Source organism: Lepisosteus oculatus, unplaced genomic scaffold (assembly GCF_040954835.1).
Source record: "Lepisosteus oculatus isolate fLepOcu1 unplaced genomic scaffold, fLepOcu1.hap2 HAP2_SCAFFOLD_239, whole genome shotgun sequence".
Lineage (NCBI taxonomy): Eukaryota > Metazoa > Chordata > Actinopteri > Semionotiformes > Lepisosteidae > Lepisosteus > Lepisosteus oculatus.
Genome location: NW_027167776.1, coordinates 55,245 through 79,593, shown reverse-complemented (window position 1 = coordinate 79,593; position 24,349 = coordinate 55,245). Strand labels below are relative to the sequence as shown.

Sequence of the window (24,349 nt, the reverse complement as noted above, 5' to 3'; positions counted from 1 at the left end):
AAATTTCTCAAGTATATTATTTGAATCCAGATACGATTGACGTTGGGCAACAACTATTCTCCCAAGACTTTTAGATTGAAATGGGACCTTTGAGACAGGCCTGTAGTTGTTAAGAACTTGTGGATCCAAATTTGACTTCTTAAGGAGCGGTCTAACAACCGCTACCTTAAATTGATCAGGTACAATGCCTGACGCAAGCGATGCATTCATCATACTAATTATAGGTCCTGCCAGTCCCTCGAGGGAATCTTTGACTAGCTGAGTGGGGATGGGATCTAGCGAACAGGTGGTTGACTTTGTCTTACGTCTGTGTTCATGAGTCCACCATAAGAAGAAATCTGAACAGGAGTGGTGATCATGCGAGGTCACCATGGAGGAAACCACTGCTCTCCCCCCCAAAAAAACCACCACTGCCCCTCTCAAGTTTGCTAAAGACCACATGGATGTTCCACAGCAACTCCTGGAACAATGTTCTGTGGACAGACGTGACAAAAGTTGAACTTGTTGGTAAATGTGCACAGCGTTATGTTTGGAGATAACAAAACACTGCATACCAACTCCAAAACCTCATCCCACCTGGGAAGCATAGCGGAGGCTGTACGGCTTGCAATCATCGAGGGACCGATGAATTCCAAGATGTATCAGGAAAATCTACAGCAGAATGTCAGGGTGTCTGCCTGTGATCTAAAACTCGAAAGACGCTGGGTCATGCAGCATGACAAAAACAAAGGAGTACATCAACAACAGAGTGGCTGAAACAGAAGAAATTCCGTATTTTGGGATGGCCAAGTAAGAGTCCTGACCCCAATCCCATTGAAGTGCTGTGGCGTGATCTGAAGCAGGCCGTTCAGCGCAAGACATCCCAAAAATATACATGAACTGAAATAGTTTTGCATAGAGGAATAGGCCAAAATACCTCCTAACCGCTGCTCAGGTCTGACCAACCGCTACAGAAAGTGGGGGTTGAGGTTTTTGTCATAAAGGAGGTTCCACTAGCTCCTTAATATAAGGGTTCACATACTTTTTCCATCAATGACCTTGATTGTTTAAACCATTTGGTCAATAAAGAAACAGCAATGTCAAATGTTGGGCGTGTGTTGTTTGTTAAATCAGACTCTCTTTATTAATTATTATGACTTAGATAAAGATAAGATCACATGTTAGGAGCCATTCATGCAGAAATCCACATCATTCCGAAGGGCTGTTTACAAAAGTTTTTCTCCCAACTGTATGTGAGAGAAAAGCAGAGACGCTCACTGAGTAAGGTGGGGTTGCAGCTTTGCAAATCACAAGGACATTTGTACGCTCAAAATGGGACAGGAGCACCCCAGATGGGACTCAAACCCACAATCCCTGGCTTAGGAGGCCAGTGCCTTATCCATTAGGCCACTGGGACACACTGGGTTGGGTCGATCACGCTGATGAGAGCCAGTTTTTTTTTCCTTTGCTTTTTCAAAGGGATCCCCAAAATTAGGAAAGTTAGGCAGCAGAAGGTTTACTGTGACCTGAGACGGACCAGCATCCAATCACGGTGGTACACACACACACGCTCTCACTCATCTGAGCTACACGGCTACCAAGATGATCTCAGGTGCGCCGAGCTGGTACGGAACATATTGAACTGATCGACGGCGAATTGTCTCTCAGACAGGCTTTTCACTTCTGAGCTCCCTGACTGACAGTAATCAGCTAGGTAGTGAAACAGTCAGCTGCTTCTAAGCCTTAAACAGCTGCATCTCGGCGCTTCCACAGAGAGATGATTTGAAAGCCAAACATCGCCCATTGGGAACACCTTACTATCACTAGTTTAAGAGACTCTTAAGGTCTTGCAGAGGTGCCTGTCTAATAGCATGCGCTTTGCAAGCTATAGGTGTTTAGGCTGAGGCAGAATGCCTGTTAACAAAATGTTTTTCTAAAGGGGCCTCGCACTCTTTTCCAAGCAATGGTCACCATCCCAACCGAGTGTCACAATGTAGTCATGTCCTAGGACATCACCTGTTAGTCTCCATTTGTCTGCCACCAACACTTTAGGTTACGGGGTCACAACCGCACCCCGGAGACCAGAGGAGCCGTTGGCGTTCTGGCGGCGCAGATTGGGCTGAAGGTGGGGCGCTTGAATCTCGCTGTTGGAGGCCGTCTGAAACTGACCCAAGCCTTTCCCTTGAATTAAATGTAAATAAGAAATGAACCCCAGATGCTCATGGAATCAATCACGTGTTTCCTTTGAGCCGTTTCAGAGACTGCTCCAGAGTTTACCTTGCACAGATGCGCAAAGATTAATGATGGGGGTGCACGCTTCCAAGCGTCTTACAACTGTAGGGACTGATTAGAGACAATTCGTAGCTTGTGCTCATTTCCCTCTGTAACGCTTACGGCCGACAGGCACTGTGTAAGAGCCGGCGTACAAGAGCGGGTGACGTCACCGCCCTTCCCTGTGATAGCAGGACCACAGCTACCGGGCTGTGGAGAGATCTCTCTTTAGCTCACGGGGCTAGGTCGCTGCAGAGAGACGCGGAAGTCCCGGGTTTGAGCCTCCAGTCGGGATGGGGCCGACCAGATGCGGCAAGGGCGCCCGCCTGAGCCCCCGTTGCGTTACATCTCTATTCCCCGTGTTGCAGTGGTAAGATGACGTAAATTCCTGCTTCGACACGTAACGGGATTATAATCAAGTGCAGGAGCTGAGGGCTTTAGTTTTGTTTCGTTTTCCATGGCGTTCGTAAGCGCGCAAATCAAAGGCAATTCCTGCGTCTAACACGAATGTAAATGCTTTTGAAAGTGCAGTGTGGTGCAGCTTGTAAAATCCTTGTCCACATTTTTGGTTTGTTGATGTTTTTTCTGTCTGCCAAAGTTGCATTTTGACATCCGGACTGGGGGACTTTATCATTTGAACGTGAAGCCAGCCTTAAACCCTCTGAGGCGTGTCTGTCTGCCGGCACAAATCTTGTGAAAGGTATTTTTTTTAACGGAGAGCAACTTTAAAAAGGTTTCCGCAGCCACCTCGCAGTCCGTGTTAGATTATAGGAGGAATGCGGCGGTGGCGGGCTCGCTTTTGTCGTGGTCGAGTGGTTAAGGCGATGGGCTCGAAATGCGTTGGGGCTTCCCCGCGTAGGTTCGAAACCTGCCGACTCCGGCGTCTGCCGCACGTCGCCTTGTGCCTGCGCGGCAGAAGTGAAGTGCTGCTTCTCCTTTCCTGGTACTATAACAACGCGAAATCACTTGGACCCGCCGCCATGGGAAGCAATTCTTCAGATAACCACACATTTTGCGTTCGCACCTCTGGTGCTCTACTTATGCCTTTGAAAACCTAATGAATAAAGCTGAAAGAACCGACACGATATGTAGGTGCTGGTAAAGCACGCAGTAAAGAACTGTTAACAGCAAGGGTTTCAGTGGGTTAACTGAGGAGAAGGCGTGATCGCTAATTGTTGACTTTTTATTTGGTGTTAGAAACACTCTTACTGTGCATGACGTGCAACAAATGTAGCCACAGAAATTGCATCACGCTTTCATGTATGCTATTGCAGACACCAACGTTGCCTAGATAGAAAACCGAAAAAGCCGTGGGTTTGCTTGCTGGTCTGAAGGATCTCTCTTCGAATCTCTATCATTTGTCAATGGAAGTAAAAGGCGCTGCAATCTCATACGTTCAGAATCAAACCCGCAGCTGTTGTTCGACTTTTTTTTCTTGACTAATTACAACTGAGTGTCGCATGAGCAGTTACATAAACTTGTCTGGTATATTTGAACACAAATGCCGTTCTTCAATTAAAACTAACAGTACATTGTCAGGGACATTCAGTTCTATACAAACAAGAGACAGACAAGAGAATATTTCTACCGTTCATGTGGACTACGTGTTGACTTACTGATCGGAATAATTGAAAAGTTCGGGCTCATAGCCGATGCAGTGCGTGCTAATTAGAACAGCAACGCTAAGCTCTCAGCACCGTACTGAGCCCAGGTGTTTTTCTAAAGCTGTCAGGTGCAGTTCATTTACATGAAGGAAATATCTTACTGGGTACGATTACAATGCAGTAAGTAGCACAGACTACTTAGGGAGTAGCCCGATGTGTTTAAAAACAACCCGAGCCAGGCAGGAGTCGAACCTGCAATCTCCTGATCCGTAGTCAGACGCGTTATCCATTGCGCCACTGGCCCTGCTGTGACACTACAGGACTGTAACCCAGTGAGATGAGCACTGCACCTAGTAAAATATTACCCCCGGTCCATTCTTTTCCAAAAGTGAGAAACACCTGTTTTCTACATTTTGTCTGTTTTAAAACCATATCTCTTTAAACCAAACCAAGAGTTTGTCTTTTGCACTGATATTCTGATTCATTTCGATTTCAAAGAAAAAAAAACATTATCTTCCAAAACATCATAAAATTGTCCATTCTTCCAGACTCTACTTCTCTCTTGTAGTAGTACAGCAGACCTTTCCAGGTGAGCAGATCACAGAGTCCGAAATATGCTTCCTCCATCAAGCAAAGTACCTGAACATGACTCTGTCTTCATAAAAGCGCCCCTGTAATAAAGAAATTAAATCCGAAATCAAGAGGGCAGTTGCCTACTGAAGTTCAAGAAGTCATCAATTTTAACCTAGCAACACATTAAAGGCTGCATCTATACAAGTACGATTCTAGAAATGCTCACCAGATTACGTTTTAAGAAGGAACTGCGACTCAGGTTCCGCCGAGATCTTAACTTGGATGGCAGGATTCAGAGTCCGGAGTGCGGACTGATGGCGCACGGAGGGTCCACATACTGTGGATCCCTCAGTTTTCTTCCGCGTGTTTAAACCGCCAGCGTGTGACTCCCCTGTCCCCGTGACCTCATTGCTCTGCTCTCGCCTCTGTGCAGCTGAGCCCGACTCATGGTAAAGTGGAAAAAAATATGCCCTCATTGTGGGATTTACTCTGGATCGAGGATAGATGTCACCTTTTTATCGTTGAACAGGATGTATGTGATGTGGCGACTAGGTTCAATTTTGTATCCTTTTAAAAGATTAAGGACTGGGGTGAGCGTGATTTACCACCCTTTCAGCTAAGAACCCGACATGAGCACCGTTTAAGCTGCATAGACTCGGTCGTTTAACTCTTCTCCATTAGCAGGGTTAAGGTTAAAGAAAAAAAACATTGCTGACTTCTTTTTTTTTGCCAGCCGCTAGCGCTGATTAGCAATGTTTGTATTTCATGTTTTGCAAGTTCCATCCATTTTAAGAAAAACAAGTCGCGTTAAAGACAGGAAATGAATACTTGCATTTAATTAAGTCTAGCCGTAGGCGGTTGTCTGTAAGGACCAGTTCTGTTCGAGAAAACAGAACAAAGAAGGCACCACTGGGATTCGGACTCAGGATCTCCTGTTTAAGAGACAAGCGCTTTAACCAACTAAGCCACGGCGCCCCGGGAGTGTTGTCCTTTTGCAGCCACTTGGACACACCACTCAGACACATCTGCATTCGGTGTGTGCTCCGCCTGCTCGTTGAGCAAGTTGCCACCTTTACATACAATAGCAACATCGACACCAAGAGAAAGGATGACAAATGGCTTTTATCTGGAACTTTTCATGTCCAAGGAGCTCAATGTGCTTTCTGTGTACAACAGGGCCACTGAACTCCACACTGGCCACTGAACCACAGCAGTGGCTTGCTGGCTTGACATCTCGCAAGGAAAATGTTGAAATCGCATGTGGAACAGGAAAATGACCCTCGAGTACGAGGGAAAAAAAAGAAAAAGATCATCTGGAGCGCGCCAACCCATGTCTGGACAGCCCAGTTTCATCGACGAGGTGGCCGAGTGGTTAAGGCGATGGACTGCTAATCCATTGTGCTCTGCATGCATGGGTTCGAATCCCATCCTCGTCGCTCTCTACGTTTGACGTTGGCTCTCCTTTTGTTTGCTCCAGTACTAGAGCCTTACATTTTCTAGCGGTGGCTGAACATGGTATAGTAGGCTAACGTTGGTATCGAGCAGTGGTAGTAACAGTATTTACGTGCCGCTGCTGCCAAGTGGCTCTGGGTTGAGACCGCGTTTTCACTTACTTGCAGCACAAACGGAGAAAGCGATTTTTGACAGTCTCTCGAGAGACTGCGCTAGGTGTTTAGGGATAGACTTTGTCAGTTCCCCCTGGGATGATGGCCTCTCAAATAGTTTGTGATTCCTCTAGACGTTTATACAGTAGAAGCCTGCTTCGTGGCTTAAATCCAAGCTAAGGAAACGAGTTAGAGGTCTGATGCAGAACTGCGAATTCAATGAACAGGAACACTACAGTACATTGCACTGTATGTGTGAGGAAAGCTGCCCCCTTCTGTTCCTTGTCGACCGAACAGAGGACTGTAAAAGATACCGCCAAGAAACTTTAGGATGCTGGTTGGAATCCAGCTCCAAAGAAGCCCCTTTGGGTGTTATGTAATCAAAAAGTTAGAACAGAGAATCTCCCTTTGATCAAAAGCGCAACAGAACTGTTTTCCGTGGAGCAGGTTTCAGACCCGTAGACCTGTTTTATTTGTAGGGCAGGGCGCATTCCCAAACGCGAATCTTCTGTTTTAGAAATGCTTTGGGCGGCGTGAAGTGAAAATAAGAAGTGGGCTCCAGATGCACATGGAAACAATCAAGTGTTTCATCCGAGCTGTTTCAAAGACTGCTCAACAGCTTTCCTTTTACAGAGGCCCAACGATTAATGATGGGGGTGCACCCTTCAATGTGCCTTACGACTCTAGGGAGTGATTGAGACGATTCGTAGCGTGTGTTCATTTCCCTCTATTCCCCATGTTGCAGTGGTAAGATGACGTAAATTCCTGCTTCGACACGTAACGGCATTATAATCAAGTACAGGAGCTGAGGGCTTTTGTTTTGTTTCGTTTTCTATGGCGTTCGTAAGCGCGCAAAACAAAGACAATTCCTGCGTCTAACACGAATGTAAATGCTTTTGAAAGTGCAGTGTGGTGCAGCTTGTAAAATCCTTGTCCACATTTGTGGTTTGTTGATGTTTTTTCTGTCTGCCAAAGTTGCATTTTGACATCCGGACGGGGAGACTTTATCATTTGAACGTGAAGCCAGCCTTAAACCCTCTGAGGCGTGTCTGTCTGCCGGCATGTATCTTGTGAAAGGTATTTTTTTTTTAACGGAGAGCGACTTTAATAAAGTTTCCGCAGCCACCTCGCACTCCGTGTTAGATTATAGGAGGAATGCGGCGGCGGCGAGCTCGCTGTAGTCGTGGCCGAGTAGTTAAGGCGATGGATTTGAAATCCATTGGGGACTCCCCACTCAGATTCGAATCCTGCCGACTACGGTGTCTGCCGCACATCACCTTGTGCCTGTGCAGCAAAGGCGAAGTGCCGCTTCTCCTTTCCTGGTACTATAAAAATGCTACATCGCTTGGTCCTGCTTCCATGGAAAGCAGTTCTTCAGGTAATTCTACTCTCTTACCAAAGCTGTTAGGTTCCTTTCCGTGGTGAGATGGGTTGTCATGCAACGCTGCCACATAGTGCCGACAGACAAGTGTGTTGCGAGAGAAGAGAAAAGTGTTTGAAGATTTAAGAGTGTCTTAGGTGGAGCCAAAATCAAGTGTCACAAATGCAAGTGGGAAGATTTCCAATGTTTAATATGGTCAAAATAAGCGGAAGTTACCAGCTGGTCCGGCACAGTCTGCCATGCTTTTGTCATATACTGTAAAGTGGTGTGGAACTGGGTGTCGAACTGGAGCCTCACCATTTGCATAAGTGAGGCTCCAGTTATACATCGAGTGTCACATTAAATGACAAAAATGAAGAGAGTTAAAGCACCTGGAGAGGTTTTCTTACAACTTTTGAGCTGACACAGTTTTGGAAAATGTTTCCTTCACGCTGCACTGAACAACATAGGCAGCCAAGAGTCTCCAAAACAAAACAGAATGGACAGATAGGAGAAAATTCCCACTCGTCCTGAAGTTCCCAAAATCCAGCACTGAGCGTAAACAAAGTGTCTAAGTAGCGTGGGAATGCTAACCCTAACCCTAGCTGGAGTTTGAGCAATCCGGCACTGAGCGTAAGAAGATGAGTCAAAGTAACGTCTAATCGGATTAGTTTCCTTAGAGCTGGTTCAGAGTTTGCTCAAGAGTTTACCTTTCACAGATGCGCAAAGAAGAATGTTGGGGGTGCACGCTTCAAGGCGCCTTACAGCTGTAGGGAGTGATTCGAGACGATTCGTGGCGTGTGCTCGTTCCCATATACCGTACGACCCGGGGTGCAGTGCTAGGATGACGTACAATACCGCTTGGGCACGTAACGGCGTTATATGCAAGTGCAGGACGTGAGGGTTTTCGTTTGTTCGTTTTGTTTTGCTCTGCTTTGCTTTGTTTTGCTTTCCATCGCGTTGGTAAGAGCGTAAATAAAAAGGCGATTCCTGTGTCTACCACTAATGTAAGAGCTATTTCAAGTGCGACGTGGTGCGGCTTTTCAAATGCTTGTGGGCATTTCTCTGTTGTTGATTCTTTTTTTGTGTGTAACAAAGTGGCATTTTCATGTCCGGACGGGGAGACTTTATCATTCCGACATGAAGCCACCCTTAAGTCCTCTGAGGCGTGTCTGTCTGCAAGGCTTGTATTTTGGAAATGTTTTTTTGAAACGGAGAACGACTTTGAAATAGGCTTCCGCCGGCGCCTCGCGATCCAGGTAAGATTGTAGCAAGAACGCAGCGGCGGTGGGGCTTGCTGTAGTCGTGGCTGAGTGGTTAAGGCGTTGGACTAGAAATCCATTGGGGTCTCCCCGCACAGGTTCCAATCCTGCCGACTACGTTGTCCGCCTTCAGTCGGTGTGTTTCGGCACAAGCAAAGAAGCGCGCCTCTTTGCTGTTCCTGGTGGTTTTAAAACGCCCAATCGCTTGTACCCGCTGCCTTGGAAATAAGTTCTTCAGCGTCCGCAAATGGCATTTTGCAGCTGGAAGCAGATGTCGACGCGTTTTGCACAGAGCACCAAAAAAGCGTCTTTTTTGAAGGCTCAGGCAGTGAGCATTGGTGGTTCAGTGGTAGAATTCTCACCTGCCACGCGGGAGGCTCGGGTTCGATTCCCGGCCAATGCAGTGGCTTTTGCAGCGAGCGGCTCCATCACTTGCATCCCCTTGCAACTCGCAACTGAAAACCCACTGAAGCTAAGCAGGTGTGAGCCAGGTCAGTACCTGGATGAGGATGAGCTACAGGGAAAAACAAAGCTTCCAGCTGGAAGCGGTGTTAATGGTGCCGGCGGGGGGGGCGCTCACCCTGAGGTCTGTGCGGGTCCCAATGCCCCAATATAGTGACGGAGATGCTGTGTTGTAAAAGGGTGCTGTCTTTTGGATGAGATGTAAAACCGAGGTCACAGCGCTCTGTGGTCATTCAAAATGACCACCAAAACCTTTGACAAAAGCTCTTGGTAAGTGATGGTCTTCAATAATGCTTCTCCTTTAGGTACATTTTAAATCAGCTGAAAAATGCTGTGAAATGGGGGGGCACTTCAGGCCAGTGTAGGATTTGGGTTACAAGAACCATGAAAGTGCACGAGAAAGCCCGTACACTGAATTACACAGCTTTCTATTCAGAGGAGGACAAAATTCCCTGAGTTTGATTTTTTGCAACACAGAGAGGAGCACTGTCGTGAGGCTGGTTAGCTCAGTTGGTTAGAGTGTGGTGCTAATAACGCCAAGGTCGCGGGTTTGAGCCCCGTACGGGCCAGGTCTAGGTCCAGGTCCCTGTTTGTGAAACAGGCAAATGACTGTCTCAGGGGCCCATTCCTCATTCTCAAGACACATGTATGCAGTATGTACACCGTGCATTGAGCAATAGGGACTGAATACACCACAGGTAAGGTTAGAAGTCATTCTGAGGTGCCACATGTGAGGGATACAGCTAGGTATCCAAAATGTAGGGTTTGAGACCCTTCAGGAGTACTGCATCCTTTGAGACAGACCTGTGCATGTTAAACAAATGATCATTTCTTTTGGCATTAGGGACTAAATATACTAAACATATGATGCTAAAATGTTATTTTCACATATATTAATGTAATAAATGATTGCTTATGCTTTATAAACAAATCTAATTAAAATAAAAGCTTAAGTTTTGTATTTATCTTGTACCATAGAACAAGATTTTCTTTGTATTTCAAGCCCACAAAGTGTCCAAATGACGCACTACATGATATAAGGAAGATTATCACATGCATATCGGTATTATCTTTCTTATGAAAATGCATTCCTTTCATTACCTTTTACTTTTTAAAATGAACTCAAATTGAGTATAATGTAATAATTTAAGTAGAATAGATTCTAATAATATAATGATCCAGTGTTTTGCACTACTTCACTGCTTCACTGCTCTATGCCATCTGGAAATAAATCCTCAGACTGCTTACTGCCCTGGGCATGTACCAATAAATTAAAGGAGCACATCTGTTTATCACTGCGTTGAAGCAGGAGACACACAGTCTCTGCAAACACATCCTAGATACAGTGTTCCAGCACCTTTGACCTCATCCAGAACGTATCATTTCTTGAAAGGGATTGCTGTCCGAATGCACATTTGAATCCCAAACAGAATCTCTAGTAAAATACGATCATTTGTGAAACAGGCAAATGACTGTCTCAGGGGCCCATTCCTCATTGTCAGACACATGTATGGAATGCTTTCACCGTGCATTGAGCAATAGGGATTAAAAACACCGCAGGTAAGGTTAGATGTCATGTTCTATGATCATTTCTTTCAGCATTAGGGACTAAATATACTAAACGTATGATGCTAAAATGTTATTTTCACATATATTAATGTAATAAATGATTGCTTATGCTTTATAAACAAATCTAATTAAAATAAAAGCTTACGTTTTGTATTTATCTTGTACCATAGAACATGATTTGCTTTGTATTTCAAGCCCACAAAGTGTCCAAATGTTCTATGATCATTTCTTTCAGCATTAGGGACTAAATATACCAAACGTATGATGCTAAAATCCTGAAAAAAGGATGTGCTCCATCTCGTCAGTAGATTGGATTCCAAAACTGATTTGGGTCAATATACATTACCTTTGAAATTAAAGTACAGTCTACTGTAGGGAACCATCAACTTAGAAAGCATTGGCCTTCCCTGGGGGTCAGGTAGGTGCAAAAGATAAACCTTTATCCTATCTTTATCTTAAGATAAGTGGCCAAGCAGTATTTTTCCAAGTTTCACCAAGCACATCATGTTGCCATAGTAGACAAAGTTCTATAAAATGTTAAATAACTTTTAAAAAAAGCATCTTGGTCTTACAGTACTGTACAAGGTGAATTAAACTGTCCCTGGTAATAAAAAGTAATTAGAAGCATCTCAGAAACTTTATCTCTAGAAACATTAGCTGTTTTATATCATGTAATTTAGTGTGATGTTGTCAGAATTCAAGGACATTATCACACACAGAAATTGGTTCAGTTAAATCTAAAAAACACAGCTAAACATGGGTTTAAATGTAACAGAAGTCTTACCTCTTGTCAAAAGATTTAATTCAAGAAGCGATGTAATAAATTATTGCTTATGCTTTATAAAGAAATCTAATTAAAATAAAAGCTTAAGTTTTGTATTTATCTTGTACCATAGAACATGATTTTCTTTGTATTTGAAGCCCACAAAGTGTCCAAATGATGCACTACATGATATAAGGAAGATTATCACATGCATATCGGTATTATCTTTCTTATGAAAATGCATTCCTTTCATTACCTTTAACTTTTTAAAATGAACTCAAATTGTGTATAATGTAATAATTTAAGTAGAATAGATTCAGGTAGGAAATATAGAGTCATGATGTTTATGGCTGACATCATTTCACATGGGTGAATTTTAAGCTAAGAAATAAAAACATTTACAATGAAGATACCATTGCTTAATTTTAAATGCCTTTAAAAAATAAATACCTCCTGAGAATAATTTGCCACTCCCAGATCCTTGGTAAGGTACTGTTTGAATCCAATCAGGAGAGGAGCATCCAGGGAGTGCTTTCTATAGAGTCCAGCTTGGGCCACTCTCTTCCGGCCTGCTGATACTTTTTAACTACTCAGGGCCTGTAAGGATATAAAACACCGGTTTAAACATTTTATACCTATAAGACAAATTAGAATTTTAGTAAAAAATTGATACATCTGAAAAATAAAAAGTCTTACTGCTGATAGAGTTCTTCAGAGCTCACATCTTCCCCTTCCTTATCCGCTTCTGTTTCAGTTTCTAGAGCAGCCTCTGGCATCTCTTCCTCCTGGACAGCGGCCTCTTGCTCAGGGCCGCTGGAATGCAGGTAGATTCTTTTCAACATGCTTTTACATAATATGTTGTAACAATGATTTCAAAAAGAAACTACAGAAGCCTTACAGATTAAAAATATCTCACCTTGCCAATGTGTCTTCAGGCTTCCCATGTACAAAAAGGCCCAAGGACTCTAGCAGTCTTACAACCACTATCCTGTTTGCCTCACCAGACACGATCTCTATTCTGTGGTAATCCACGATGACCCCGTTCTTCAGGTGATTCATCATGTCCTCCCTCGCCTGTTGAGAGGCCATCCTGATCTTTTCTGCCGTGGCGTGCTTCATACACGCCCTCTTCAAGTGAGCAGGAAGCTGATCAAGAGTATTCAGGCACATCTTGCACACCAGGGGAATCCTCGCGGGTTTCCTTTGAAAATAAATAATACCATCTGTGTATAGAAACAAGCTAAGACTGATTTCTTAAATTATCCTTAATTTTCTCTCTCATAGTTTGAGCATAATGATTTTATTGCATTTATATAAGAATTGCTCATTGCTCCTAAATAAATAATGGTTTCATAAAAAAGTGAACACTTACTTGGTCTCAGTCACAGACTTTCCAATAGAAGCCATTGTGGAGTTCAGCAACTGCAGGTCCTAGAAGTGGGGAAGGAATTTTAAAAGAGAAATTGAATTACAATACAGAAGGAATGGCTGAGGGATCACTGAAATATATATATACAAATTCCAAAGACTGAGTCCATATAGAAACAACTACCTTTCATTTTCAGTATAAGAAAAAAAAACATTATCTTCCAAAGCATCATAAAATTGTCCCTTCTTCCAGACTCTACTTCTCTCTTGTAGTAGTATAGCAGACCTTTCCAGGTGAGCAGATCACAGAGTCTGAAATGAGCTTCCTCCATCAAGCAAAGTACCTGAACATGACTCTGTCTTCATAAAAGCGCTCCTGTAATAAAGAAATTAAATCCGAAATCAAGAGGGCAGTTGCCTACTGAAATACAAGAAGTCATCAATTTTAACCTAGCAACACATTAAAGGCTGCATCTATACAAGTACGATTCTAGAAATGCTCACCAGATTACGTTTTAAGAAGGAACTGCGCCTCAGGTTTCGCCGAGATCTTAACTCGGATGGCAGGATTCAGAGTCCGGAGTGTGGACTGATGGCGCACGGAGGGTCCATATACTGTGGATCCCTCAGTGATCTTCCGCGTATTCAAACCGCTAGCGTGTGACTCCCCTGTCCCCGTGACCTCATTGCTCTGCTCTCTCCTCTGTGCAGCTGAGCCCGACTCACGGTAAAATGGAAAAAAATATGCCCTCGACGTGAGATTTATTCTGGAGCGAGCCAGTGTTGCGCATAGCTGCCTTCAAAGCAGTTAACCCAGGTTCGATTCCCGGCCAACGCAGTTGCGAATGTTTTCAAATGCTGTCATGAGCCTTGGATTGTGACTAGCAAAGCGAAGCCTTTTGAAAGAGCTAAAGCACTGCAAAACGGAATTGAAGGAGAACCTTACAGGGGATTCTGAGCAGTGTCTGCATACATGCAGTCAGATAAAGGTGCCGAAAGCTTGAGCTACTCTCAATGTCATGCTGCCCTTCCCCGGAGTAAATCTGTTACATTGAAAGAATGCTTCTGGCAGGTTCAAAAAGGGACCCTTGTTAATTGGAGAAATCAATGATTTCGAATGAATTCTGTATGCGTTAAAAGACAGCTATACACAGAAAACACGCAGGACACTGCTCATGATGTTTCCCGAGCCGAAACACAGTGCGTTTTTCCAAGCCATTTGACAAAGCCCACCCACTGAAAACTGCAGCAGATCGTGTAAAGACGTTCAACTTTGTAACTACTGCACGCACAGGAAGCAGAATAAATTCCTCTTTTCAAACTGTCAAAGGTTTGCTTTGCGAACGCTGCAGGACATCGCACAATCTCTTTTGAATGGGGACAAACGATTTCTTATGGGGCGCAGTAAGTACAGACGTTTAAAATGCTCCACTCATGCCGACGATGCAGCATGAAGAAGCGCAACCTAACGTTTGACAGACAAAAGCCAGGCGCCGCTACGAGCAATATGAAACCAAACTGACAGCACACGGCGTTTCGCGCTGACACAAAAGTAATCTCGACAGACGCCGTTCTCTGCATAAAGCTGAAAGAGCTAAAGAGCGTTTCTGTTGAGACGTAACAAGCTCGTTTCTTTCTACCATGATATCACCGTGACCAAATCTGTCTTTAAACACCTTGCTCAGTCTCTGACGAGACTGTCAAAAATTGCTCTCGCCGATTGTATTGCAAACCGGCGGAAGCGGGGTATTGGGAAAAGTTTTCAACTAGCAATAATCGCGCCTCGGCTAAACCTCACAGGCTACGATACTGCCACTGCGCAAAGCTGACGGTTGCCAGGCAACCGCGGGGATCCTATGGAAATCGTTATCGATCGTCTCATGGCATGTCGTTGCTATAACGCTTCATATTTGTCGTCTTCTTCTTCTTCTAGCTTGAGGTTTTGAAGAATTTCATGACAGACAAGGGCTCCGTTGGGAACAAAGGGCGTTGTGAGAAAACCGTTGCTTATTTTCAGCAGCAGAAATACAACCCTTTAAATACAAGATGACAGAACAATGACGAAGGGCATGCCGGGAGGAACTCATGCACTACAGAGGAAAGGGGGCGGGCACGTACAGTTCACATTCAAGCCACAAGTACTCTTCTTGGATGTTGCACAAACAAATCCTAACGTCTTGAAAGCATTGCAGCATGTTTGTGTCCCACTTCCCGTGGCTGCGGGACGACTGACACAAACGGACAAACACAATCTGTGGCGTTTAGCGTGACATAGTCTTGCAGGCATAGTGCTGTCTCACTGCAATATTATACCGCTGGAGGAAACAGTCCATCTGGCCATGAAACTCATTTGAACGTCTAGCTACAGCAACTAACAATATCATGATTTATTCAGGATGTGTGGAATCAGCACGTCCCGGAGACAGCTTCCGAAATCGTGAGCATTCTCTGGTGGTAGGGGCGTTCAAGATGGCGCTCAGGTGGGAGGTAAAGTTTAGTGGTTGGGGAGTTTTTTTGAGTTTTTCATGACCTGAATGTTAATTTTTGCTTTTTTTGACTACAGAAAAATAAGGACTTAACACTAGTTGTTTAAACTTCAGTTATAATTGAAAGAAAAAAAACCTTTTTAGGTTTAAAAAGTCCGATATGAGTAACACTGGGAAAAGAAAAGAGAGTGCTGGGTCTTCGAAGGAGAACTCTAAGATACCTCAATCGTATATGTATAGCACTACAAAAAAATCGATGGCAACTAAAGGGAAAAGTGAAGCAGCTGCAGGGGCAGCAAGAGGGCGGAGGCGCCGCGCGCCCGGCCGACGTGTTGGACCGGTGCGCTTTACGTGCTGAAATAAACACGCGACAGCCCCGAAATGTTTCCAGAGTGCTGTGCACTGAAGACTTGCCTGGTGCTCCTCCGTGCAGATTGTTTGTCCTCCTCCAGTGCGGGATGAGCCAACACAAGGGAGCGCATTCGCCAACATCCAGGCACGCAATGCGATTTGGAAAGCAGCTCCTTTCCAAAGAGTTGCACACGAACGATCCTTCAGTCCCGCTCGGGGGGCACGGAACCCCCGCCACACACAGCTTCAAGTAGCGAGTCAGGCGCCGGGGCTTTCGCTTATGGCCACACCACCCTGAACATGCCCGATCTCGTCTGATCTTGGAAGCTAAGCAGCGTCGGGACTGGTTAGTACTTGGATGGGAGACTGCCTGGGAATACCAGGTGCTGTAAGCTTTTGCTCTCCCGGCCAGCAGGGGTCGCCGTTGGTGCCGTAGGCTTTGGGAGGAAAACCTGCAGGATGGAAAGGTGATCTATAGCCTCATCTCTAGAGATGTTTTGTTGCTGTGGCATGTGTGTGACCCATATTCAAAAAAAAAAACCCGTCTGTAAAACGAATATCGAAGCTGCCTCTAAATCTGCAAATGAAGATGAGTCGATAAACCACTCGTTTTTCGTATAACTAGACATATATTCATTTGTTACCGATTTCATTCATTGAGCACGGATACAATAGAGGTACAGCCATTCACTGTTTGACATGTCTGCACTGGTACAGAACCGAGCAATCAGAAAACGGGTGAAACTGTCTTTAGACTCAGCATACAGTACCGAGGCCCCCCATGACCAAATAAAGGCTAACCTCGATAATCAGCCTAAAGAACGCAGACTACAGCAAAACGACTGACTTTGAAAAGGGAATGAACGTCCGGAAGGAGTAGTGGAACTAGCTTGAGATGCTTCTCCGGACCCCTAACTAAAAGCCAGCGAGAACCAGCAGCGGCGTCCACTCCTGTCAACCGGGATCCTTCCGCAGCCACGCAGCTCGTGGTGTCCTAACCCTCCCGTATCTGATTTTGGACCAAGCACATCAGGGGAGAGCGCGAACGCAGTCCCCCACTACCAGAAATTATGCAGTCGAGATTCCCACATTTGGGGAATTCGCAGGGGTCAGCACAGCCGGAGTGCAATGGCCGAGCCTCGCCCTGGGCGAACCTCCTTCTTGATCAAGGTATCTCCCCTGCCAGGTAAGTATGAGTTAAACAGGCCCCTGCAAGCGGCCCGCACCCACAGCACAAATCGCGCAGCCTAGGCCACCTCCTCGCCCCGCACGCCACCGCCTCCTGCTGGGCCCACTCTTTCACACACTCACACGCCACACTAACACTCAAAAGTGTGGGCAAAACGAGAAAACGAGCGCGCCGTTTCCTACACATCTGCAGTCGCCGTTGCGGATTCGCAGCATGTCCCGGGATGCAATTCGGCCTCATTTGCATAACTCCAGACCGGCAGATCGCCACGCAAGCTCGCGACGTGCGCCTGCCACACACCGAACAAACCTTTTCAGCAATTTCCAAAAAACGGGCCTGCTCGCCTGCCCACAAGGCTCCGTCTCTTACCTGCTCTCCAGAGCCTGCTGCCTTCTGTGCTTTTCTCTCGGCACCGCTGCAGTGCACACAACTCCTGCAGCGGGAGGGGGGGAGAAAGTTCCCGCGCTCCGCCGCAGGGAAGGCTCGCTCCGTGCGCACACGTCCTTTCGATGCCAGTCCAACAAGTGCTCCGCATTAGCTGCGTCGGGGCTCCGGCGTGTCGCACCTCACCTCACCTCGCACTGCCCCCTCCTTGAATGTCTGCCGCTGGGCATGCCCCGCTCTCCTCCGCCTTATCTTATCGCGTGTGAGCACCGACAATGGCCACAATGCCGGGGAATGGCACCTGTAAAGTGTTAATTGGGGCAAAGGAACAGCCCGTCTCGTCTCGGGGGGGCCGGCTTCAGAGACAATACAGCAAACACAGCGGGGCGGGGGAAGAAGACGACACCACACATGCGGGTACATTCAGCTCCGGCGGGAACAAGACATTTGTCGGTCTTTTCAAGTGCCGAGAGCCGAGCAATCCTTCACTTGTATCGTTTCTCCCCGGTGACTAGATCTGGCCCTGCGACTCTCGACTGGGCTCACCCCCGGGGCAGCCCAGCAGGTGTAAGCCTGGCCGGCACCCGGATGGGAGATTCCACCCCGGAAAAGCTCCGGTTGCTGCTGCTCCTGCAAGAGGTGTGACTGGGACCAGTAGGGAGCGCTCACCCTGCGGGCTGTGTGGCTCTCTTACGCCCCAGCCTCCTGATGGCGACACTCTGCTGCACAAACAGGTGCCGTCCTTCGCGGGAGGCGTCAAACCGAGGTCCCGACCCTCCTTGGCCATTAGGAAACCCCAGGGCGTCTCTCAAAAAGAGACGCCGGGGGTGTCCCTCTGGTGTTAGTGCTCCCCTTTACCCATCAGTCGGGGTCTCCTCCTAATCCCCGTCTCACCTGTAACAATCAATGACGAGGCCCCCCTGTCCGTGAGATTTAGTACTCGCGCAAGAGACCGGGGGCAGAGCGCGAACGCGGTCCCCCGCCCCCCACAAAGTGGGCGCTCCGGGTTCCCTCTCGGGGCCCTGCAACACAGCGGAAGGGCAGCGAGAAGGAGCCTCTTGCTCTGACGCCGCAAGGCCACAAGAGGGCGGAGGCGCCGCGCGCCCGGCCGACGTGTTGGACCGGTGCGCTTTACGTGCTGAAATAAACACGCGAAAGCCCCAAAATGTTTCCAGAGTGCTGTGCACTGGAGGTTTTTGTCTGGTGAAGACTTGCCTGGTGCTCCTCCGTGCAGATTGTTTGTCCTCCTCCAGTGCGGGATGAGCCAACACAAGGGAGCGCATTCGCCAACATCCAGGCACGCAATGCGATTTGGAAAGCAGCTCCTTTCCAAAGAGTTGCACACGAACGATCCTTCAGTCCCGCTCGGGGGGCACGGAACCCCCGCCACACACAGCTTCAAGTAGCGAGTCAGGCGCCAGGGCTTTCGCTTACGGCCACACCACCCTGAACACGCCTGATCTCGTCTGATCTCGGAAGCTAAGCAGCGTCGGGCCTGGTTAGTACTTGGATGGGAGACTGCCTAGGAATTCCAGGTGCTGTAAGCTTTTGCTCTCCCGGCCAGCAGGGGTCGCCCTTGGTGCCGTAGGCTTTGGGAGGAAAACCTGCAGGATGGAAAGGTGATCTATAGCCTCATCTCTAGAGATGTTTTGTTGCTGTGGCATGTGTGTGATCCATATTCAAAAAAAAAAACCCGTCTGTAAAACGAATATCGAAGCTGCCTCTAAATATGCAAATGAAGATGAGTCGATAAACCACTCGTTTTTCGTATAACTAGACATATATTCATTTGTTACCGATTTCATTCATTGAGCACGGATACAATAGAGGTACAGCCATTCACTGTTTGACATGTCTGCACTGGTACAGAACCGAGCAATCAGAAAACGGGTGAAACTGTCTTTAGACTCAGCATACAGTACCGAGGCCCCCCATGACCAAATAAAGGCTAACCTCGATAATCAGCCTAAAGAACGCAGACTACAGCAAAACGACTGACTTTGAAAAGGGAATGAACGTCCGGAAGGAGTAGTGGAACTAGCTTGAGATGCTTCTCCGGACCCCTAACTAAAAGCCAGCGAGAACCAGCAGCGGCGTCCACTCCTGTCAACCGGGATCCTTCCGCAGCCACGCAGCTCGTGGTGTCCTAACCCTCCCGTATCTGATTTTGGACCAAGCACATCAGGGGAGAGCGCGAACGCAGTCCCCCACTACCAGAAATTATGCAGTCGAGATTCCCACATTTGGGGAATTCGCAGGGGTCAGCACAGCCGGAGTGCAATGGCCGAGCCTCGCCCTGGGCGAACCGATTCGATTTTTAAGAACTTTATTTTCTTTTCACAAAAAAATACAGGAAATCACAAATCAGAAAGCTTTACATTAATATACATACTTAAAACAGTATATATGATCACATCTCATTACATTTTGACACGGTAACAGTTACATAGCAACAATTTTCTTTTTTTCTGGTGCAAATCACATTCTTTATTTAAACATGATAATGTTTTTCACAGTTTCTTGAGATACTGTCCAATGCTCTCTATTTCCCACAGATTTTCTGCTTCCTCCCTCCCTTCTCTCCACAGATCTCTGAGGTAATAGTTCTCTCGGGTGATGAACAGGGCCAGGCTACCTGCTGCCTTGACTGGGACCTCGATGCCTTTGAACAGCCCCATGTTCCTCACTCTCCACAGGGCGTCTTTCCCACTGTTCACCACGGCCCAGATCCTGTCAAACACGTCAGGGGGAAGTTTGACAGGAGAGATGCCGTATATGATGAAAGCAGCGGTCAGGGTAAATTGGGGCGAGAGAGCCTGCAACCAATCTTCAAACTGTGCCCAGAAGGCCTTAGCAAAAAAGCAGGACCACAGGAGATGGGTCACAGTCTCCTCCTCGCCGCAGCCCACCCTAACGCAGCGAGGGCTGGGGGTGAGGCCCCTACGGTACAAGAAAGTTCGTACCGGTAAGCACTGGTGGACGACACTCCAGGCTAAATCTCTGTGAATGTTGCACAGAAATTTAGAGGATGTGTGTTTCCACACCTTCCTTGTTTGGGCTGATGTTAAAATGCCCACAGGGGTCTGCCTATTGTTCTGGGGTGCTACGAAATCTTCCAGTTTTTGGACGCTGACATCTCGGAGGGGAATATGGCCAATTGGGTGAGATCTTAGAAAACTTTTAACTGTCCCATAAATTGCAGGGCATGTGTCAGAGAGTGGGACGTCCAGCTTGGGTCTGACACCCCACACTCTGAACACCTCCCTACCTACCCAGAGCCTGGAAAAATAAGTCCAGGTACGCGCTGCAGGTGCTGTTGCAAAGCCTCTCAGCACAGAGGCCAGGAAAATGCAAAGCAGCTTCGTAGCAATATCTGGGACAGACTTCCCCCCTGAGGGTAGCGGCCTGTACATTATTTCCCTTCTGAGTCTTTCCTGCTTCCCACCCCATAGAAATTGAAACATCAATCTCCTCAGCACCGCCGCAACACGGTGTGGGATTGGGAAGGTAGAAGCCAGAAAATTCAAGACAGGCAAGAGCTCGGCTTTGATGACCAGCACCTTCCCTGTCATGGTGAGGTCTCGGTCCTTCCATTGCATCAGTTTTTTGTTTAAGATTGGCAATTTGTTCTGCCAATTTACTGTTCCCATCTCTTCTCCAAAATACACCCCCAGGACCTTAATTCTCTTCTCTTGCAGCCTGAGATCATGTCCTTCTTTTGGCTCCCTCCAGTTCTGATAAAAAATCTCACTCTTAGATGTGTTAATTTTTGCGGAGGAAGCCAAAGAGAACCGATCACAGCACTGCAGAGCTCTGCTAATTGAGGCATTGTCAGAGAGGAGCAGGGTGACATCATCCATGTATAGAGATGTCTTTACCTCTCCTCCCCCACTTCCAGGCACTGGTATCCCATTAATGGCCTGATCCTGGCGCAAGGCACAGGCTAAGGGCTCCATAGCCAAAACGAATAACAAGGGGGATAATGGGCAGCCCTGCCTCACCCCTGAACAGACTTCAAAGGTGCGTGATCTATTGCCATTAACCATGGCTCTGCTGTTGCTACCTGTGTACAGCAGGTTAATCCACTTTCTCATGATGGGGCCAAACTTCATGTGCTCAAGTACCGATGTTAAGTACTGCCGGTTTAGGCGGTCAAAGGCCTTTTCTAGGTCTACACCTAAAATGCACAGAGGGAGGGAGCGATCCTCAGAGTACAGACAGACATCCCTCAACAAGGCCAGGTTGTCGCTCATCAGGCGTCCTGCTATCCCACAAGTCTGTTCTTTCCCTACCAGTGAGGCCACTACATTTTGTAGGCGCAGGAAAAGGGCTTTGGACAGGATCTTAGTGTCCACGCCTAACAGGCTGAGGGGTCTCCAGTTCTTTATGTCATTTTTTGCTCCTTTCTTAAACAAGAGAGAGATAGTGCCTTCTCTTAAGGAGTCAGGCAGCAATTCTGTCTTGTAGCTTTCCTCGAATAGGAGCAGTAGCGGATCCTGAAGCAGATCCCAAAAGGTGCAATAAAATTCTTTAGGGAGCCCGTCAGCACCCGGAGTTTTCCCCTTCTGTAAGCTCTCCATAGCCTGTCTCAGCTCTTCTACTGTCAAATCCCTCTCAAGTACTTCCCTATCTTCTTCACTCAAAATGTTTTCTAGCTTTGAGGTAAAAAAATGAATATCTTCATCCTTTACCTCTGTAGAGCTGTACAGTCTTGAGTAGAAGGCCTCGGTGCAGGAGAGGATAGCACTCGGCTCTGTTCTCTCTCGTCCCTCCTCATCAACTACACTTTCCATGACAGTCTTGGAGCCTACCACTTTCCTGAAAAAGAAGCGAGTACACTTCTCATTTTCTTCCAAGAACTGCACTCTGCTTCTTAACAGCACTCCTCGACTACTTTCTTCGGCTATGCTCCGGATGTCCTTTTTTAAAAGGGCGATATCCTCGAGCACATCGAAGCCACTGTGCAGCATCGTGTAGAGACGCTGCAGCTGCCTCTGTTTCCTGGCTAGCACTCCTCTCCGTCTGGCAGCAGCCTTCCTTCCCTCAGCCATGAAAAAGGCCTTTGTCCTCACCTTCACCTCCTCCCACCACTCTCCTACTGACCCGTACAGACACTGCAAGGACAGCCACTGTGATAGTTTCTCCTTGTAGCGGGATACTACCCCCTCGTTCTCTAGCAGCTTTGTGTTGAGTTTCCAGAGGCCTGGGCCAAAGACAGTCCCGCCCTGGAGTTCCACTCTACACCCTAAAGCCTGATGATCTGAGAAGAAGACAGTCTGAAGAGTGACCCCAACAACTTTCACTCTCTCTGAGACAAAGCAATAGTCAATTCTGGAGCTGCTATTCCTCCCTGACCATGTATATCCTGCTGTTGTGGGATATATACATCTATATGTGTCTGAGAGTTTAAAGTCTTGAACTAAGTTTTGCAGGGCCAGTGAGCTGGAATCCAATTTTATCGGCGAGCTAGACTGCCTGTCTGTGTGCTCTAAGATACAATTAAAATCCCCTCCCACTATCACGTCTGTGCTGCATAACAATAGGGGGGAGAGTGCCTTGAGTAGCTCCACCCTTCCTCCTACGTCAGTAGGGCAATACACATTGATTAGCCGCAGGTTAACGGTCCCCCATTCCACATCCACACACAGCAACCTGCCATCTATGACCCTCTGAATACTTTTCAATTTGAATGCCCATCCTTTGAAAAGAATGGCCACGCCAGAGGCTCTGTTGTTATTGTCCCCTGACCAAACAGAAGGCCCTTTATCCCACCTATCTTCAAAACTTTTATACCTCTCTTGATAGGCTAAAGCACACTCCTGCAACATCAACACATCTCCCTCTCTCTGCTGGAGGTAATCAAAGACAGACTGGCATTTAACTCTGTCATTGATACCTCTTGTGTTAAGAGAAATTATGTTAAGAGCCATATTACATAAGAAAGTGGAACCAGTCTTTACAAAACACATTTCTCTTCGGTCTCACCTGTTACCTTTTTCTTTTTCTTTTTCTTCTTACCAATTTCCTGCCAGCCATCCTCTGAATGAGCCTTCATCAGGGTGGCAGCAGTAAAAGCGTTCACAGAGTCCATTTCAAGGAAGGGGGTAGAGGGAGGGGTGGAGAGGTTCCAGCTGTCCCCATCGCCATGCTCTCCTTCCTCCTCGCTCGGGGAGAAAACAGAGTCATTTTTTCTTTTCCTCAAGTCCAGCTCCTGGGAGCACTGAGGGGAAAGGGGTGCAGCCGATGCACCAGTCTCCTCTTCCCCCTCACCCACCAGCTGCTGCAGATCCTCCGTGATGGACTGGATGGAGGAGAGGAGGGCATCTGTAGCACTTGCAGAGTCTGAGAAAAGCAGCTCTGCTGAATCCTGGGTATCCTCGCTGGACCCGCTCCACCGGGGGGCCCCACACTGGCCCTCGTTCTGAGGAGCAGGAGTGGGGGAGGGGTCCTCGCTGTTCTCGGGGGTTTTCAAACCCTCGTGCATGTCTGGTGCAGTCTGCGGTTGTGGGGGCGTAGTGGATTTCTCTTCCACCAGCCCCGGAGCCACAGCAGGACTGATCCTGGCTGGAGGCTGAGAGTCTTTGTCCAACAAGGGTTCTTTGTTTGACTTGTTGTTTGCTTTGGATTTTCGGGCCGGTTTGGCTGAAACAAGCACTGCCTCATCCTTTCTCATTTTGAGTTTATTGGCGTAGGCGTGAGGGCAGTTCTTAAAAACGTGTCCTTCCGAGCCACATAAATTGCACTTTGGCAGCATTGAACAGTCAGAGGCTAAATGTCCCTGTTTGCCACAGGTCTTGCAGCATTTCACAGTGCAGGACGATGCCAGGTGTCCCACAGCACCACAGCGCCGACACACCTTTGGTTGTCCCACATAAAACACATAGCCATTGCAGGCGCCCAGCCGGATTGTAGAGGGCAGGTGCCTTAAGCCTCCATTTACGCTGTCCGGTAGCAAGCGAACCTCGAATTTCCTTGCTCCTGTTTTTATACCATCAACATCTCTAACCTCAGTTCCATGGTGGACGGTGCAGTACTGGTTAAGCCAGGTGTGAATGTCCTCCGTCTTTGCCAGTTCCGAGAACATAACAACATGCACCGTTTTCCTCTCTCTCTGTGTCAGAGGC

The 24,349-nt window shown here is 47.1% G+C and overlaps 6 non-coding genes and 2 pseudogenes across 6 annotated transcripts; 3 read left to right on the top strand and 5 right to left on the bottom strand.

The window, feature by feature from the left end:
* Window positions 1-1,323: 1,323 nt before the first annotated feature.
* trnar-ccu (transfer RNA arginine (anticodon CCU)) lies at window positions 1,324-1,396 on the bottom strand. The gene has a single exon. It is a non-coding gene; the product is annotated as a tRNA-Arg (tRNA).
* A 2,689-nt stretch (window positions 1,397-4,085) lies between these two features.
* On the bottom strand, window positions 4,086-4,158 carry trnar-acg (transfer RNA arginine (anticodon ACG)). Its single transcript has one exon. It is a non-coding gene; the product is annotated as a tRNA-Arg (tRNA).
* A 1,623-nt stretch (window positions 4,159-5,781) lies between these two features.
* trnas-gcu (transfer RNA serine (anticodon GCU)) lies at window positions 5,782-5,863 on the top strand. The gene has a single exon. It is a non-coding gene; the product is annotated as a tRNA-Ser (tRNA).
* Window positions 5,864-14,500: 8,637 nt separating this feature from the next.
* LOC138227112 (U4 spliceosomal RNA) lies at window positions 14,501-14,642 on the bottom strand. Its single transcript, XR_011184834.1, has one exon. It is a non-coding gene; the product is annotated as a U4 spliceosomal RNA (small nuclear RNA).
* A 1,286-nt stretch (window positions 14,643-15,928) lies between these two features.
* Window positions 15,929-16,047, top strand: LOC138227104 (5S ribosomal RNA; annotated as a pseudogene).
* A 635-nt stretch (window positions 16,048-16,682) lies between these two features.
* Window positions 16,683-16,846, bottom strand: LOC138227105 (U1 spliceosomal RNA). The gene has a single exon (XR_011184830.1). It is a non-coding gene; the product is annotated as a U1 spliceosomal RNA (small nuclear RNA).
* Window positions 16,847-18,653: 1,807 nt separating this feature from the next.
* On the top strand, window positions 18,654-18,772 carry LOC138227113 (5S ribosomal RNA). The gene has a single exon (XR_011184835.1). It is a non-coding gene; the product is annotated as a 5S ribosomal RNA (ribosomal RNA).
* A 635-nt stretch (window positions 18,773-19,407) lies between these two features.
* Window positions 19,408-19,543, bottom strand: LOC138227110 (U1 spliceosomal RNA; annotated as a pseudogene).
* Between the last annotated feature and the right edge of the window lie 4,806 nt (window positions 19,544-24,349).